The sequence below is a fragment of the Biomphalaria glabrata genome, chromosome 4, assembly GCF_947242115.1.
Source record: "Biomphalaria glabrata chromosome 4, xgBioGlab47.1, whole genome shotgun sequence".
NCBI classification, from domain to species: domain Eukaryota; kingdom Metazoa; phylum Mollusca; class Gastropoda; family Planorbidae; genus Biomphalaria; species Biomphalaria glabrata.
The window spans coordinates 32,635,274-32,650,450 of record NC_074714.1 but is presented as its reverse complement, the minus strand read 5'-3'; the positions used below and the strand labels follow the sequence as shown (position 1 = coordinate 32,650,450).

Genomic DNA, 15,177 nt, shown 5'->3' with positions numbered 1-15,177 from the left:
AAAACGTTGTAAGAAGACTCTAGGAAATAATGAACTGAAAACGTTGTAAGAAGACTCTAGGAAATAATGAACTGAAAACGTTGTAAGAAGACGCTAGGAAATAATGAACTGAAAACGTTGTAAGAAGACTCTAGGAAATAATGAACTGAAAACGTTGTAAGAAGACTCTAGGAAATAATGAACTGAAAACGTTGTAAGAAGACTCTAGGAAATAATGAACTGAAAACGTTGTAAGAAGACTCTAGGAAATAATGAACTGAAAACGTTGTAAGAAGACTCTAGGAAATAATGAACTGAAAACGTTGTAAGAAGACTCTAGGAAATAATGAACTGAAAACGTTGTAAGAAGACTCTAGGAAATAATGAACTGAAAACGTTGTAAGAAGACTCTAGGAAATAATGAACTGAAAACGTTGTAAGAAGACTCTAGGAAATAATGAACTGAAAACGTTGTAAGAAGACTCTAGGAAATAATGAACTGAAAACGTTGTAAGAAGACTCTAGGAAATAATGAACTGAAAACGTTGTAAGAAGACTCTAGGAAATAATGAACTGAAAACGTTGTAAGAAGACTCTAGGAAATAATGAACTGAAAACGTTGTAAGAAGACTCTAGGAAATAATGAACTGAAAAACGTTGTAAGAAGACTCTAGGAAATAATGAACTGAAAACGTTGTAAGAAGACTCTAGGAAATAATGAACTGAAAACGTTGTAAGAAGACTCTAGGAAATAATGAACTGAAAACGTTGTAAGAAGACTCTAGGAAATAATGAACTGAAAACGTTGTAAGAAGACTCTAGGAAATAATGAACTGAAAACGTTGTAAGAAGACTCTAGGAAATAATGAACTGAAAACGTTGTAAGAAGACTCTAGGAAATAATGAACTGAAAACGTTGTAAGAAGACTCTAGGAAATAATGAACTGAAAACGTTGTAAGAAGACTCTAGGAAATAATGAACTGAAAACGTTGTAAGAAGACTCTAGGAAAAAATGAACTGAAAACGTTGTAAGAAGACTCTAGGAAATAATGAATTGAAAACGTTGTAAGAAGACTCTAGGAAATAATGAACTGAAAACGTTGTAAGAAGACTCTAGGAAATAATGAACTGAAAACGTTGTAAGAAGACTCTAGCAAATAATGAACTGAAAACGTTGTAAGAAGACTCTAGGAAATAATGAACTGAAAACGTTGTAAGAAGACTCTAGGAAATAATGAACTGAAAACGTTGTAAGAAGACTCTAGGAAATAATGAACTGAAAACGTTGTAAGAAGACTCTAGGAAATAATGAACTGAAAACGTTGTAAGAAGACTTTAGGAAATAATGAACTGAAAACGTTGTAAGAAGACTTTAGGAAATAATGAACTGAAAACGTTGTAAGAAGACTCTAGGAAATAATGAACTGAAAACGAGGAGATGGGCGGGGGAGAGACAAAAAGAAAGGTCAACCAGAACAGATATCATAAAATAAAAATAATAATTTAAAAAAATAAGATTAAGAAAGACAGAAAAAAATGAGAGAGAGAGAGACAAACAGAAAATAACAACTATAAATAAAAACAAATGTTTCAAGAATAATTTGTTAATGTTGTGTAGCCAATGAATTGAAATAAGACAGATGTGTCTTCCCAGAGACAATGTTATTTTAGATCCTTCAATGTAGTCCCTATCTATGAATGCCTTAATGTTATACATTATAAGAACCAAGTTTTGTCTCAACGGACTGGACGTATTGTCCAACGGTCAAACGTAGAGACAGACGTCATTGTCCGCTGTTCTATTCACGACATTGCTGCAGCCTTGTCTGTTGTATTCACCATTCAGCTGCAGTTTTGTCTCTTAGTAATTAAGTTATTGATATTTTCTTTTTCAAATACATTTGTCTAAACGCAAAACATTTCAACGCACACACACACACAGAATACAATGACAAAAACACAGGCACATTTCAAAATCTTTTCTATCGATGATTTTTGTGTTGAGCGAGCAGTCAAGGGTAATTAACTCCGATGTCTTTATACACATATTTTGTTTACGGGTTGTGTATCTTATCTGTTGTTTTTATTTTTAACTAAATAGTCCATTGGAGAATGGTTTACTTTGGACAAAATAAATGTCAGTGTCAAAAATTGTCTTGGTTGAAACAGATTGACGGGCGAGCTACTTAAATTGTAGATTTATCATCACGATCAATCAATAAAGTTTGCATTGATTTGTGCTTCTACAGCACGTGTACAGCGGTAGGACGTTAATCGGCTTTGAGATCAATACCATCGACATAAATCAATCAAAGTCTAAGAGAAACAAGAGTAACATATCATCAAATAAGTTATATCAACCATTAAATGCATTAATGTCTAAATCTGAGTCAGTTCCGGTTTGTTATTAAAGACGTCAGCCATATTTTGTCGAAGGTGTTCTTAGTAAATGTAAATCTCATCATTGCCTACTTTTCGACAAACATAATGTCATCAACCCATACCAACATGGCTTTAGGAAATATAGATCATGTGAAACACAACTAATAGGACTAATTGATGATTTTAGATAATAGTGAACAAATAGATGCTATCTTACTAGATTTTTCCAAAGCTTTTGACAAAGTTCACCACCATAGTTTGCTTCAAAAAAATATGTTGGCATTGCATCAGTGTATTAATGATTTTCTGATAGGGAGAGAACAAACTGTAATAATAAATGGCTCTAGATCAACACCAATAACAGTAAACTCAGGTGTACCTCAAGGAACAGTCTTAGGCCCACTACTATTTTTAATTTACATAAATGATTTACCAAATTGCATAAGTTCAGGAACAAAAGTCAGATTATTCGCAGACGATTGCATAATAAAAGCAACAAGATACAGAAATTTTACAAAAGAATTAGATGAATTACAAAAAATGGGAATCAAATTGGAGCATGTCTTTCCACCTAGAAATATGTCAGTCATTAAGAGTAACAAAAAAACTAAAACAAATACATTCCACTTATCTTATTCATGGTAAACCAGTAACACAGACTAAAAACGCAAAATACCTAGGTGTTATAATAATTGAAAAACTTTCATGGAATCCCAATATTGATGAGACTATAAAAAAATCAAACTAAGCATTAGGGTTTATTAAAAGCCTTTCTATAAATCAAATAAGAACATAAAACTAAAATGTTTGGGACCCATCAACTCAAGAAAATATTAAGAAATTGAAACAGACACAAAATAGAGCAGTGAGATTCATAACAAACGAATATTCACATTTGACTAGAGTAACACCTTTAGTAAAATCACTAAATTTAGAAAGCCTTTAAGATAGAAGACTCAAAAGTAAAGTAGCAATTATACATAAAACACTGAACCATAATCTTCGGGTACAAAAACAAAATTTAATAAAATACTCAGAAAGACCCAAAGATAAAGGCACATTCCTCGTTTCATATGCTAGGACACATTTGTACAAATACTCCTTCTTCCCTAGTGCTATTAGAGCATGGAATGGGTTGCTTGAGCTAGCCAGGAAAACCAGTGACCTGGCAGAGTTTAAGTCATTGGTTAAAATGCATGACTAAATGCATGACGCGTAGGACGTAATCATCTTCTTTTTTGAAGTAACGTCTGTATTATATAAGAAGACTCCTTAGATCTGGTAACAAAATCAGACTGATGCGCTTCCAGGTCATGGTCGCATTCTTATATGCTTTGACTGCAGAGCTAGATAAGAGGACCCTAGCAATGGCATTGAGATGCTACAGAAGTAGGCCTATCCTAGGTATCACATCTAACAGACAGCATCACAAAACGAAGAGATTAGAGGCAGGGTTACAAACGCGATTGGACCCCACGATGACCTGCTAACTATTGTAAAAAAAAACGCAAAATAAAACTCTATGACCATATAAGGATTATATTACGAGGTATTCGGGGCTCGCAAAGACGTTCCTTCAGGGAGCGGTACGTGGAAAAAGAAAAAGAGACAGACAGAGAAAGCGATGGGAAGACAGCATAAAAGAGTGGACGGGACTGCCTTTGAAAGAGGTTCTATCCAAGGCAAAGGAGCGAGAGAAATGGAGAAAGACGGTCGACAAATATTTTATGCAGCCCCAAAGGTCCAACAGACTAAAGGATAGGTAAGGGGGAATGTGAACAATAAAAATAAAAAAAGAAGAGAAAAAATATATAGAAATGTGGTGACAATATAATGGAACCTAAAGATAACGTAAAATTGAAATAAACAAAATAAGCAATGTCAAGGACGCTACATAGAAAGATGACTCTTGCCAACTAAAGTATAAATATCTCTTCGTTCAAAGGAAAAGAACTTAGAAATTGGACTCAACAGTGCTAAAAATATATTTTAAAATCTTGTACACAGTGCGAAATGTTAATAGAGAATCAATCAATTTTGTTATTAGCAGGCGACAGAATAACGCAGCAGCAGACAATGCAACAGACAGAAAAGTGCTGCATGATGTCTTGTTATGAAAAACTGATTGCATAGTTAATTTTAAAATTAAACGGTTCGTTTTCAGAAAAGAAAAAAAGTAGCCGTTGCATCATAACTTTGAAAGAGCTAGAATATCATGATGCCAGATTTGATCTTTTCTAGATATTTAGTTTTCGCGATCTAAACGGGAAGGTCGGAAAGAATGATGGACAGACGACACAAACTTAATAGCGGCCATCGCCCTTTCGGGGACCGTTAAAAATGTATAGTGTTAGGCCTACATGAATAAAATTAACAAATCACTGACTATAGAAAACTGGTCATGAAGACTAAATCTACTAAAACTTCTTAGCGACATCAAATTGTTAAAGATTGCTTTACTTTGAACACGAATTAATAAATGATTACTGCTTGTTGAGGCAAACACAAGTGAATAGAGAGAAAATCTGCAGTAGCAGACTCGTAATAATAGGCGGAAGTGCAAGTTAGAAGCTGATACTGACCTATCTAAACAAAACTCAACTTAAAATAGACTTGGGAGCGCCATCTCGCATTTAGGTTGTGTATTCTGGGATTCAAATGATTTTTTGTAGACCTATATCTCCTTGACTGTGATGTTTAACAATGACAATCTGATAAAAACATTTATAATCAAACTGCTTGTAAAATATCTGCACTTAAACCAAAAAATAAACCAAATGTTTGTAGCAGTGGTGAAGAAAATAAATACAAAGCATTGGCGATGTCATTCCAACCAGGACACGAACTGCAACCATAAAGAACGAATAGTGTCATTCCTATGCAGACGATGACAAGATTACACACGTGATAAATGAAGTGAATATTTGACTCTGTCAAGCGTAAGTGAAAGCTGTGTCTGACCAGTAGCCTACCAGAAGGTGTCCACCACGAGTCCCACGCGGACTTCAGAACATTTCATTCAAAGCTAAATGATCATCGATCGATTCTTTCTTTGCATTCACGCAAACTAACATCAAAGTTTTTATAAACACACACCGAAAAAATAATACATAATAATATTGTAGCAGAAATACAATGCTCTGACCAACATTGGTCAAAACTTAACGCCAATACAACTTTAGTTACTTCTCTTATCAATGTAGAACCACCCCTCCCCCGGATGGTGATGCAAATTGTGTTGAGTTTTATAAGGAATATACTTGTTTACGTTGAACTTTATATACTAGAGATTAATAACTGAAACTCTGGAATTAGATTTTTGTTTATATCGGTATTTTAAGAAATTAACTTTAATAACGTATTAATACCGCTGTCTGTTACATCAGAGAATGTGAGAATGTTACGCTCTGTGCTTTAGAGAACATGCAAAAGATAAAACATTGCATGGCATGACGTATGGCCTTGTTTATACAAAACTTATATCTACTCACTCTGTCTGTCTGACTGTCTGGTAAAAATGCACACCCATTCTCGGATCAAGCTGAAACTTCGCACAATTATTCATTGACATAGACAATACACGAATCATTAAAAAAAGGAACCAATTAAATAATCAATTACTGGTAATTTATTATTTTGTTTAATAGCAACAAGGGAAACTAATACTTCATTATTCACAGATATGGCTAAATTAGCTGGGTTTAGTCACTTCAAATAATTGTTAACGCTACTTCTTCCTAATGCATTCTCCGATCAAGTTGATAATGTAAACAATTATTTATTGTACCTAACAAAACATGAATCAATAAACAGAAATACTCAATTAATCAATTAATTACTAGTAATTTATAATTTGCTTCTTCATATTGGCCTGTTTTATTCAACATAATCTCCCTATTAGAGTTTCGCATTTATGGAGGATAGCTGCGAGTATGTAGTTGTTTAGTTCTCCAGTGCGTTAATAATATTTATTTTTATTTTTAAAGATAAATGATATTATTGTGTGTACATTTTAGCACTTTAAAATCAAATTTCAAACTTTTTTCAGTTTCACTCGTTCCGATATTTGACTTTTATTTGTCTGTTTAGTTGTTAATACATCAGAAACACTTTAAACTGAAACTTATGTGATTGTTAACATCTGTGACGTGGGATCACGTGTTGACTTTGAAGTCACATGGGGAAAAAAGGGAGACAACTCTTTCTATCAGAAACAAAACGTGTGAGACAAGTGTTGGGGGCTCGCGTGGAACTAATCCCAGGGCATCCACCAGAAACCTTTCCCCAGGAGTCAATCAGTAGACAACTGTGTGAAGTGTGTGTGTGTATATCTGTGTGTGATTCACTTAGTGTGTTCTTGTGCTTTGATGAGAAGTTATGTAGTCAAATGAATGACGATAACACAATGTTCTTACCTACAACATCTATATAGTTAGCAATATTTGTGGAGTTGATTTTACGTTTTTACAAATCTTAGATCAGCTCACTCTGTCTGTCTGGTACAAATCTTAGATCAGCTCACTCTGTCTGTACTATAGAATCAATCTACGCGTTATTTCTCCCACACCCCAATCTCGGATCAAGTTGAAACTTTGCACAATTATTTCCTCTACCTGATAAAAAAAAATTCAATTAGTTAACTGACTATCGCTAATTCATTATTTTCTTTGGTATCGAAAAAGGGAAAGAGATTGCACTTGGAAGATTTGATGATTTAAGTTGAATTATTCCCATACAGAAGGTTTGATGGAGTTAAGTTGAATTATTCCCATACAGAAGATTTGATCCCTAAGTTTTCTTTATGTATTTAAAAGCGATCAGGGAAACATTGACATAGATACCCCCCCCCCTCCTTTATCTTTGTCTAATTATTTATTTACCAAGAAAAAATAAAGGTTTATAAACTAGGCTGTTCTGATTGCAATGGTTGAAGAACAACTTGGTCTATTGAAATCCGACTGTTAATAAGCAAAGTCCATTCAGTGGAAGTAGTATCTAGTTGAATGCTCCTGTTATTTGATCTACTTTTCTTAGTGCTTCTTGTTGTTGCGTTATTATTATCATGACCTAGATTGATATGGATTTATAATGTTAACTCAACAGAAAGCATTTCATTGCGGTACATTCAAATGGACTGCGATGTTTTAGGAGGATACAATTTTCAAAGACCTGAGTGCTATGAGAAACTTGGTGTCAATATAACATCCTCCATTAAAGTAAATATTCCATTCATTGCAAAATAAAATAAAAAATATGTATCAAATCTTTGTAAAAAAATGTATCAAATTAGTGGAACTTTTAAATGTTTTACCGTAATTCTAAAGGAATATTTATTTTTAAAAATACTATTTATATATATATCTGTTAATGAGTTTAAGAATGTAACGCTTACTGTACTGACGGATAATTTCATCCCAATGTTTTGAGAATGTGGTGACAAGAGTTCTCGTCTCCTTCGTACAGCCTCTCGTCAATGAATCGTTCTTTAACGTCATAAAAGATTTATTTCATTGCCATAGCAACAGTATCCTTGTAGCAATAGGCGGGGGGGGGGAGGGGGGAGAGACACACATGATCGACCCCATGGACGTGCTTGGCAGTGGAGTTCTTTCAATTACAGAGAGAGAGAATGTCAACAGAGAACGTCCCAGACATGGACGAGAAACAGACAGCTCTGGAAACAGAGCAGGAGAATTTGAAGAGAGAACCCTAACAACGTTTGCAAGCAACTTTTGATTTTAAATCTTCATCTTGCTTTGAACAATTATCTAAAGTTTATCAGTTTTTGGAAGAAACTGTGAAGTTTTTTAAAATATTATAACATCTAATAAATTCAAATCTTAAGATGGTTAAAACGCAATCCATATAATACTCTTTGATTAGGCAGACTACTTCATTTTTAACTTTATTGATTACCCCCCACCCCCATTTCTAACGGTCTCTAGATCTATAAAGTTCGCAGTAAAGCTGTAGTAGATAATAGCAATGTGCTCATTAAGTTGTTTTTTTTTCATCAGAATTAAAATACCTTTTGTCGAAGTTTATAAAGCTAATTTCTACAATGACGAGATGTTTTTTTAAAGACAATTAGACCAAAAACCCCAACAACCCTAGTTCAACACACGTAACTTTTTAGTATGGCATCAATTATGTCTGCTTTACGTGAAGTTAATTTATTGACATTTTAGAGTGTGTAAAAAATGGCGTAACTTGATCACTGACATTTTCACTAATTATTGAATCTGTATTCTTGAAGGTCTTTTTTTTTTTTTTAAATCCTATATAAAATCGCGAGATATGTTGAAATGTTAAAAAAACAAACTTTTGTTTGTGAGATTGTTGATTGAAATGCATATCTTTATACTTCACCAAGCATGACCACTATTGCTTCTAGTTTTTGTATTCTTGGCCTTTGGCTTTACGTTACAAGCTGATGCTGCTGGGTCATTTCCGGAAGAAGTTTAGAACTTCCAACGCGTGCCAAGCTCGCGGTATGTGACAAAGTTCTTTGAGGATTTGAACGACGACAAATGACGTCATAAATGTCAATAGCGAAAAAGAAAAAAAAAAGTCACTAGACATAAAAAGAAAGCATAAACCTCGCAGTTCACTGAGGCGTTCTACGGAGGAAGGGAGGAGGAAATGATGTGTAATGATTCTTAGAAATACAAAATCGACAAACCTTACACCCTGACTTATACATCAGAACTACTGAAGTCATCCTAGTATTTACCATTGCACTTTCACAAATGTATCCACCACTGTCATTTAACTGTGTGAAATATATTGATACATTCTTAGGGAGATAAGCCTGTAAAGAATCGTGTTCCTGACCTTTCACCTCGCAACATTTCATGGGATAAAAATAATAAAAAAACAAAACAAAAAAGAAGAAGAAAAACATAAAAAATACTTTAAAAAAAACACAGCTTATATCAAGTGTAATTGTACCAATGTAACATAGTAGACTGTCATTATAGACCTAATAAATCTGAGCAAGTATTTTTACCAATTGTTTTTGTTTAGCTTTTAGCATCCACGAGGTATGCGCTCTCATTTGTCTGGACCCGTTTTGAAAGGGGGAGGGAAGAAGGGGGTATCTCAGTGAATGTTTACATGATCGTCTTTTCAAAAGCATAAAAAAATGTTCACTCAGGGGTGGTCAAGGGGACTAATTCAACTTATACCACCACATCTGTCAAGTACAATTTCTTTCCCCTGTTCAAGTTTCCAAACAAAATAATTAATTACCAATAGTTAATTAACTCATATGTTAATTTTTTTTTTAATTGATTCTTGTGTTGTCAGGTCAAAGAAACAATTATGCGAAATTTCAGCTTAATCCGAGATAGGGTGTGGGAGAAATAACGTGTACAAACGTTTTACCATACAGACAGGTTGAGTAACTATAAGCTTTGTAAAAAGAAGTGATAACAATCAAAATGTAGACTAACAAAGTAATAGAAACTCTCCTGCATGTAAATGTACAATGCGTGAGTCCTGCGGTCCCCTGACGTGTAGCCATGCCTCAAGAAAAAAAGAAATAAATAAAAAGAAACGTGTACCTGTTGTCTGTGGTTTGTTCTGCTGTTGACGTGGCAACTAAATGTCTAAGTATTGTTTACTTCGTGTTACAATCAAAGAAAGAGAGAAAAAAAGTTCAATGTCAAAGATTGACAGCGTCACGTGGAGATGAGCTCGTGTTTCTATAAATAGCTGTGTTGAACGTAAGAACAACAGGTAGATAACTGAGATACAGTGACTAGACCAGCAACTCAAATAGTCCTCATCTGGTCACTAAGACTTTAAACAGTGGGAGGAGAAAGAGTGAGGAGAGAGTGACAGGTGACAGTGAGAGGAAGTGAGATGATAAAGAGGTAGAATGAGGTGAGGTCACTGTGAGGTACAGTGAGTTAACAGTGAGACGGGATGAGTTAAAATTGAGGTGAATGTGAGAGGAAAGTGAGCTGACATGAGTGTAGAGTTGAAAATGAGCACCCTCCACTCTTCAGTTCAAGAGTTAACATTTTGTACTTTACCTCATTCATCTAATTACCCCAATCGTTTTGACAAAGCTTACATCAACTCACTCTGTCTGTCTGGTACAAAGCTTACATCAACTCACTCTGTCTGTCTGGTACAAAGCTTACATCAACTCACTCTGTCTGTCTGGTACAAAGCGTTACATCAACTCACTCTGTCTGTCTGGTACAAAGCTTACATCAACTCACTCTGTCTGTCTGGTACAAAGCGTTACATCAACTCACTCTGTCTGTCTGGTACAAAGCTTACATCAACTCACTCTGTCTGTCTGGTACAAAGCTTACATCAACTCACTCTGTCTGTCTGGTACAAAGCTTACATCAACTCACTCTGTCTGTCTGGTACAAAGCTTACATCAACTCACTCTGTCTGTCTGGTACAAAGCGTTACATCAACTCACTCTGTCTGTCTGGTACAAAGCTTACATCAACTCACTCTGTCTGTCTGGTACAAAGCTTTACATCAACTCACTCTGTCTGTCTGGTACAAAGCTTACATCAACTCACTCTGTCTGTCTGGTACAAAGCTTACATCAACTCACTCTGTCTGTTAGAAATTTTAAACACGTTATTTCCAAATTAACCAAATAAATAATTAAACATTTGTAATTAATTAATTAATTTTGATACAAAAATTGTAAATAAATCTTACAGTATTTAGATACATAGCAGTAAATGGGGAGTTTTCTCCTTAAGATAATCCTTTTTTTAAGTATATATTTTTTTTTAAATTTGTGTTGAAGTGTTATAATAAAATCAGTTTGCCTTTATATACTTTTAATTTCAAAAACCCCCGTAAAAGTAAAAAAAGCGACTATTCGTTCAATGTAGACTGGCTGCCATATAAGTTATTGAAAATCTGACTTTACCATTTTTTTTAAAAGAAAGATCATTATTGTGTACTAATGGCTAAAATATTTTGTGAATGGTCAAAATCAAATATATATATATATATATATATATATATATATATATATATATATATATATATATATATATGTATACTTCTATACTTCATAGATGTGTAAAGTAATCTGCTCCATATATGGAGATCTTTGGGACTGAGTAGGTTTTATTGTGTGACTTATGGAACATGACTTCTGTTTTCCCGAGGTTTATAGATAAACCGAAAGAGGCGGCAGCGTATGCAAATTCATTGACGCGTTCTAGAAATCAAATTCATTGTGAGCTAGCAGGGCACAACCATCGACATAGAAAGGACCATCATGACAGTTTCTTTTGTTTTTGCATGGGATAGATAGATAGATAGATAGATAGATAGACAGACAGACAGACAGACAGACAGACAGACAGACAGACAGACAGACAGACAGACAGACAGACAGATAGATAGATAGATAGATAGATAGATAGATAGATAGATAGACAGACAGACAGACAGACAGACAGACAGACAGACAGACAGACAGACAGACAGACAGATAGATAGATAGATAGATAGATAGATAGATAGATAGATAGATAGATAGATAGATAGATAGATAGATAGATAGATTGATAGATAGATAGATAGATAGATAGACAGACAGACAGACAGACAGACAGACAGACAGACAGACAGACAGATAGATAGATAGATAGATAGATAGACAGACAGACAGACAGACAGACAGACAGACAGACAGACAGACAGACAGACAGATAGATAGATAGATAGATAGATAGATAGATAGATAGATAGATAGATAGATAGATAGATAGATAGATTGATAGATAGATAGATAGATAGATAGATAGATAGATAGATAGACAGACAGACAGACAGACAGACAGACAGACAGACAGACAGACAGACAGACAGACAGATAGATAGATAGATAGATAGATAGATAGATAGATAGATAGATAGATAGATAGATAGATAGATAGATTGATAGATAGATAGATAGATAGATAGATAGATAGATAGATAGATAGACAGACAGACAGACAGACAGACAGACAGACAGACAGACAGACAGATAGATAGATAGATAGATAGATAGATAGATAGATAGATAGATAGATAGATAGATAGATAGATAGATAGATTGATAGATGGATAGATAGATAGATAGATAGATAGATAGACAGACAGACAGACAGACAGACAGACAGACAGACAGACAGATAGATAGATAGATAGATAGATAGATAGATAGATAGATAGATAGATAGATAGATAGATAGATAGAACTTGAGTCTTCTGGTGTATTAGCTACTAACAGTTAACAAAAAGTTTATAAAAAGAATAATAGAGCACATTGTGTGCAATTTGTATAAACCTCATCAAAACTAAAGCAATTAGATATTTAGAAAATTTGGACTTCCATACAGCCAACGAAATGTCCTTAATAAATGGAACTTAGGGTGCAGTCCCATCGCGTCATTCGGGGGCCACCTATGAGATATGACCACTCTCTGTGTTTTTGTAAATAAAATCACGTTTTATGATAGTATGCTCTGTACTTGTCTTGGATTGACTTGTTTGTTCAACAAGTTTCAATGCAAAGAAATTGAATAGTTCCTTTTGTTACTTCCTATACTAATAGTAAAGGTTCCAACTTTTCTCTTTTTGTATCTATCTAACTCGTGTATTATTCTTTCTTTCTAATTAAATTGCATGTATTAAATTTTTTTTATCTTACTTCTATTTATTTTCTACATGCCCATATATTTAAGATATTAATCTTCTTAGCTATTTTGATGTCTTATCTATCATATACTTATCTATTACATACTTATCTATCACATACTTATCTATCACATACTTATCTATTACATACTTATCTATCACATACTTATCTATCACATACTTATCTATTTCATACTTATCTATCACATACTTATCTATCACATACTTATCTATTTCATACTTATCTATCACATACTTATCTATCATATACTTATCTATTACATACTTATCTATCACATACTTATCTATCACATACTTATCTATCACATACTTATCTATCACATACTTATCTATCACATACTTATCTATTTCATACTTATCTATCAGATACTTATCTATTACATACTTATCTATTACATACTTATCTATCACATACTTATCTATCACATACTTATCTATTACATACTTATCTATTACATACTTATCTATCACATACTTATCTATCACATACTTATCTATTTCATACTTATCTATCAGATACTTATCTATTACATACTTATCTATTACATACTTATCTATCACATACTTATCTATCACATACTTATCTATTACATACTTATCTATCACATACTTATCTATTTCATACTTATCTATCACATATTTATCTATTTCATACTTATCTATCACATACTTATCTATTACATACTTATCTATCACATACTTATCTATCACATACTTATCTATCACATACTTATCTATCACATACTTATCTATTAAATAATTCTCCACTATTGTCCACTCTCTATCCATCCATTCCCTACAAATCAAGTGAACACATTAGAAGATCAACAGGCACTCAGAATGTTGTTTGATTCTAATGTCAGATCATCTCATCTTTCTAGAATTCCATTAGAGTCTGAGAGTAGCGTTCAACTAAATAGAAGGATCGCAATGGACTCTGGCCTTCTTATTTAAATAGATATACCCTCCTCTCTCTCTCCTCCCTTTGCCCTTGCTGTCCTCTAGTCCCTTTCATAGTTCTCTCTCCCACGTTTTCCCCCTTTCTCACTGTATCTCTGTCCATCGCTCTCTCTCTCATCAACTTTATATTTTCGTAATTTTGCTCCAGCGTGAGTGTACTCGGTGTATTGTGTATTTAGAGATGTGTTTAAATACTTGTCTGTATGTGTATGTGTGATTGTGCCAGATGTGTGTGTACGTTCTTTTATTTGTCGATATTTCAAAGCCCCCCATTCCCAGTCCATAACAGCAGCCCCCTTCCCCTCCCCTTCTTCTGAGCCAAACAAATGTCGATCCGGCACACGATGGTTAAATTTGTAAAAACTTGACACCTAAAGGAAATAACATTTCCTGCCTGAGAGTGGGCGACAACTCTTTATTCCAAGAACATCCATTGGAAACTTCACTCTGCAGATGGTCTTGCATTTTCCATTAGTCCCTTGTCAGTAATACATGTATGAGCGCAGCTTGGAGATTGTTGTTACTCTGTTAGGAACTCATTCATTCCATTCAAGCAAATGATACTCCGACAGCTTGACATACGAAAGTGATTCGTGAACAAGAATAAGAGAGAGAGAGAGAGAGAGAGAGAAAGAGAGAGAGAGACAGAGAGAGAGAGACATATGGAGGATGTACTATGGCTTCTGTCAACAAGTTGTTTGTGTACAAAATATATTTGAGTATGTGAGAGGGGAGAGAATGCTTTCAAAACAAGTTTTACACAGAACCTGCTAGAATACAATGCCACGTTTTCTTATACACTGTTCATTTTCTGACCAAAAATAAAATTGTTCTATATATAAATGTAAATTAGGATCTAAAAAAATATGTTTTACTCTTTAGTAATTTAACCTTCATAAACACATACACATGTACATGCTTTAAGAGCCTTACAGTGTTATTATATAGAAAGAGACTTACTACGGATTGATTGTTCTGTTTCCTATAAAATAGATCTACTACGGATTGATTATACCGTGTTATAATAATTATATCTACTACGGGTTGATTATACCGTGTTTTATGAAACTGACCTACTATGGATCGATTACACCGTGTTATATAAAATAGGTCGACTACATGTTCGTATAACTACACTAAGGAGTCTGGTCTTGTCT

At 34.0% G+C, this 15,177-nt stretch overlaps 1 protein-coding gene across 4 annotated transcripts in view; it reads right to left on the bottom strand.

The window, feature by feature from the left end:
- LOC106074584 (uncharacterized) overlaps positions 1–14,004 on the bottom strand; it is a 54,216-nt gene extending 40,212 nt beyond the window's left edge. Inside the window, exon 1 of one of the 4 annotated variants that reach the window (XM_056025905.1) lies at positions 13,806–14,004. The gene's annotated coding sequence lies outside the window, so the exon portion shown is untranslated. Of the gene's footprint in view, positions 1–7,754; positions 7,821–9,044; positions 9,067–9,927; positions 9,947–13,805 lie in introns of those variants that run through there. The other 3 variants (XM_056025904.1, XM_056025903.1, XM_056025902.1) reach the window with 3 other exon arrangements.
- Between the last annotated feature and the right edge of the window lie 1,173 nt (positions 14,005–15,177).